Here is a 5,000-nt window from a genome sequence, read left to right on the forward strand (position 1 = left end):
CACCACCGCTCCCCCCCCTCAAAAATCCCCCCCCTCAACACACACCACACGACACCACCCCTCCCCCCCTCTCCAAAATTCGCCCCCCCCCCCATCACACACCACCCCACCCCACCCCGCTCCCCTTAACACACACACCCACCCACCGCGATGCCCCCCCCCAACACACACCACACCATGTCGCGATGCCCCCCTCCCCCCCCCGCCCCATGACATGACACGACCCGACCTGCTCCCCTCCCCTTAACACACACACCCACCCCTTCCCCCCCTCAACACGCACCACACCACACCACCCCTCCCCCCCCCCCTCAAAAATTCGCCCCCCCCCTTCAACACACACCACCCCTCCCCCCCTCCAAAATTTGCCCCCCCCCTGATCACACACCACCCCACCCCACCCCTTCCCCCCCCCCTCAAAAATTCGCCCCCCCTCAAAATTCGGCCCCCCCTTCAAAAATTCGCCCCCCCTTCAAAATTCGACCTCCCTTCAAAATTCACCATGACATCCCCCCCCACCCATAATACAACACGACGTGACGCGCCCCCCATGACATGCCCCCACCCTCCAATGACACGACACGACATGGCGCACCCCCCCCCCCATGACATCCCCACCCCACCTCCCCATCCATGACACGACATGACGCGACGCGCCCCCCCATGACATCCTCCCCACCCCCCATGACACGACACGACGCGACGTGCCCCCCCCTCCCCCTTCCCCCCTCAACACACACCACATCATGTCGCGACGTGCGGCGCCCCCCCAATACACACCACACCACACCGTGGACAAAGCCGCATTTTGAAGGGGGGGGTGAATTTTTTAGGGGGGGGGGAGGCGTGGTGTGGTGTGTGTTGAGATGGGGGGGTGAATTTTGGAGGGGGGAGGGGTGGTGTGGTGTGGTGTGTGTTGAGGGGGGGCGAATTTTTGAGGGGGCGTCATGGAGGGTGGGTGGGTGTGTTAAGGGGAGGGGAGCACGTCGCGTCGTGTCAAGCCATGGGGCGTGGGGGGGGTGGGGGCAGGGGTGCGTCGCCACATGGTGTGGTGTGGGTTGGGGGGGGGCATTGCGTTGGGTGGGTGTGTGTGTTAAGGGGAGGATGGGACGTCGCATCGTGTCATGTCATGGGGGGGCGGGGAGGGGGGGGGATCCCATGGGGGGGGATGTCATGGGGGGGGGGGGGGGGGCGTCGCATCGTGTCGTGTCATGGGTGGGGGGGGTGGGGTGGGGATGTCATGGGAGGGGGGCCACGGCACGTCGCGACATGGTGTGGTGTGTGTTGAGGGGGGAAGGGGGGGCGCGTCGCGTCGTGTCGTGTCATGGGGGGCGCGTCGTGTCGCATCGTGTCATGGGGGGTGGGGGGGATGTCATGGGGGGGCCGAATTTTTGAGGGGGGGGAGGGGTGGGGTGGTGTGTGTTGAGGGGGGAGGCGAATTTTTGAGGGGGGGACGTCATGGGGGGGCGCATCGCATCGTGTCGTGTCATGGGGGATGGGGGGATGTCATTGGGGGGGGAGGGGGGTTGTCATGTTATGTTGGGGAGGGGGCGCGTCGCGTCATGTCGGGGCATGGTGGGGGGGAGGGGGCATCGCGACACCCCTCGTCACCCCCCACGACAGGGCACACCCCCCCACCCCACCGCACCCCCCTACGACGCGGCGCCTCCCCCCCTACCCCACCTTGAAAAACCCCGCTCCATCCACAGCACCCCACCACTCCTCCAAAAACCAGGCTCGACCCACCGTGCCCCACCTCACCCCCCACGACACGGCGCACCCTCCACCCCACCGCACCCCCCACGATGCCCCCCGCACCCCACCTCGAAAAACCCCGCTCCCTCCAGACCACCCCACCTTGCCTCCGAAAACCCCGCTAGACCCACCCCACCTCGCGTGAGCCCCCCACGACATGGCACACCCCCCACACCCCACCGCACCCCCCCACGACGCGGCGCATATCCCCCACCCCCCCTCACCCCACCTCGAAAAACTCCGCTCGACCCACCCAACCCCGCGTCACTCCCCCATGACATTGCACACCCCCCCACCCCACCGCACCCCCCCACGACGCCCCCCTCGCACCCCACCTCGAAAAACCCCGCTCCCTCAACGCCACACCACAAATGCCTCCGAAAACCCCGCTGGACCCACCCCACCCCTCGTCACCCCCCCACGACATGGCGCACCCCCCACCCCACCGCACCCCCCACCGACGTCGCCCCGCACCCCACCTCAAAAAACCTCGCTCCCTCCATACCACCCCACCACGCCTCCGAAAACCCCGCTCGACCCACCCCACCTCGCGTCAGCCCCCCACGACACGGCACACCCCCCACACCCCAGCGCACCCCCCCACGACGCGGCGCATATCCCCCCCCCGCACCCCACCTCGAGAAACTCCACTCAACCCACCCAACCCCGCGTCACTCCCCCAGGACACGACGCACCCCCCCACCCCACCGCACCCCCCCACGACGCCCCCCCGCACCCCACCTCGGAAAACCCCGCTCCCTCCACACCACCCCAACACGCCTCCGAAAACCCCGCTCGACCCACCCCACCTCGCGTCAGCCCCCCCACGACAGGGCACACCCCCCCACCCCACCGCACCCCCCCACGACGCAGCGCATATCCCCCCCCCCCCCCCCGCACCCCACCTCGAAAAACCCCGCTCGACCCACCCCACCCAGCGTCACCCCCCCACGACACGGCGCACCCCCCCACCCCACCGCACCCCCCCACGACGCCCCCCCGCATCCCACCTCGAAAAACCCCGCTCCCTCCACACCACCCCGCCACGCCTCCAAAAACCGCGCTCGACCCACCCCACCCCGCGTCACGGCGCACCCCCCCACCCCACCGCACCCCCCCACGACGCCCCCCCCCACCCCACCTCGAAAAACCGCGCTCCATCCACATCACCCCACCTCTCCTCCAAAAACCCCGCTCGACCCACCCCACCCCGCGTCACCCCCCCACGACACGGCGCACCCCCCACCCCACCGCACCCCCCCACGACGCCCCCCCCGCACCCCACCTCGAAAAACCCCGCTCCCTCCACGCCACACCACCACGCCTCCGAAAACCCCGCTCGACCCACCCCACCCCGCATCACCCCCCCACGACACGGCGCACCCCCCCACGACGCCCCCCCGCACCTCACCTCGAAAAACCCCGCTCCCTCCACAGAACCCCGCCACGCCTCCGAAAACCCCGCTCGACCCACCCCACCCCGCGTCACCCGCCACGACACGGCGCACCCCCCCACAGTGCCCCCCCGCACCCACCTCGAAAAACCCCGCTCCCTCCACGCCTCCGAAAACCCCGCTCGACCCACCCCACCCCGTGTCACCACCCCACGACACGGTGCACCCCCCCACGACGCCCCCTTGCACCCCACCTCGAAAAACCCTGCTCCCTCCACAGCACCCTGCCACGCCTCCGAAAACCCCACTCGACCCACCCCACCCCGCGTCATCTGCCACGACACGGCGCACCCCCCCCACAACGCCCCCCCGCACCCACCTCGAAAAACCCCACTCCCTCCACGCCTCCGAAAACCCCGCTCGACCCAACCCACCCCGCGTCACCCCCCACGACACGGCGCACCCCCCCACGACGCCCCCTCGCACCCCACCTTGAAAAACCCCGCTCCCTCCACAGCACCCCGCCACGCCTCCGAAAACCCCGCTCGACCCACCACACCCCGCGTCACCCCCCACGACACGGCGCAGCCCCCACCCCACCGCACCCCCCCACGACGCCCCCCCCGTACCCCACCTCGAAAAACCCCGCTCCCTCCACGCCACCCCGCCACGCCTCCGAAAACCCCGCTCGACCCACCCCACCCCGCGTCACCCCCCCACGACGCCCCCGCACACCCCACCTCGGAAAACCCGCTGCATCCACACCACCCCACCCCACCTCGAAAAACCCGCTGCATCCACACCACCCCACCCCGCGTCACGGCACACCCCACCGCACCCCCCCTCGACGCGACGCATCCCCCCCGCACCCCACCTCGAAAAACCTCGCTCCATTCACACGACCCCGCCACGCCTCCAAAAACCCCGCTCGACCCACCCCACCCCGCGTCACCCCCCCACAACACGGCACACCCCTCCACCCCACCGCACCCCCCGACGACGCGGCGCATCCCCCGCACACCCCACCTCCAAAAACCCTGCTCAACCCACGGCACGTCACCTCACCCCCCCACGACATGGCACACCCTCCCTCCTAAGAAATCCCGCTCCGCAATGACATGGCACACCCTCCCTCCTCAGAAATCCCCGCTCCAACAACCCGCCCGCGCAACATGGCACGCCCTCCCTCCTCGGAAAACCCCGCTCCACCGAACCCCCCCACAACATGGCACACCCTCCGCTCCCAAAATACCTCGCATCTTGAGGAGGGGGTATCACGTGAGAGCGAGGCAGAGGGAGGGGCCAGGCACGACCTACGCAAAGACAATCGCGACGAGGAGAGGAGGCGCCGCGTCATGGCAAGGCGAGGGGGTTTCCTACCACGATGTCAGCGTTGGAGAGTCAAGACGTGATCCGAGGGGATTTCCATGCCACGGTCTCGAAACAAGCATGCAAAAGGGTGCAGCACCAGGACTTCCCGAAAGGTCACCCATCCCAGTACTGTTCTTGCCCAAGCGCGCTTAACTGCGGAGTTCTGATGGGATCCGGTGTATTAGCGCTGGTGTGACCGCACCACAAACACAAAGGAATTCCAAAGAGCTCTTGTATACTCGGAAAGTGGCACGAGAGAGCTCAAGAGCGAGGCATGGCGGCATGCCATGCCGCTCATGCCACGGAGGACGCGACTAAACGCGAACCCTAAACCCCGCGCACATGGAGGCGACGCACAAAAGATTGAATGCCGCCTTCACGTGCCACTTCTAACACGAAGGGCAAGCATCCACGTGAAGAGCACCCCGTGCACACATAGGCGACGACGCAGAAAAGATCGAGCCGCAGAATACGTGCCAC

At 68.3% G+C, this 5,000-nt stretch overlaps 1 non-coding gene across 1 annotated transcript; it reads right to left on the reverse strand.

Moving 5' to 3' along the window:
• Positions 1 to 4,605: 4,605 nt before the first annotated feature.
• Positions 4,606 to 4,724, reverse strand: LOC148012922 (5S ribosomal RNA). Its single transcript, XR_015689244.1, has one exon. It is a non-coding gene; the product is annotated as a 5S ribosomal RNA (ribosomal RNA).
• Between the last annotated feature and the right edge of the window lie 276 nt (positions 4,725 to 5,000).

The sequence above is a fragment of the Lygodium microphyllum genome, chromosome 27 (genome assembly GCF_053477565.2).
Source record: "Lygodium microphyllum isolate KBCC chromosome 27, Lygodium_microphyllum_v1.1.10, whole genome shotgun sequence".
In the NCBI taxonomy this organism is placed as follows: Eukaryota; Viridiplantae; Streptophyta; class Polypodiopsida; order Schizaeales; family Lygodiaceae; genus Lygodium; species Lygodium microphyllum.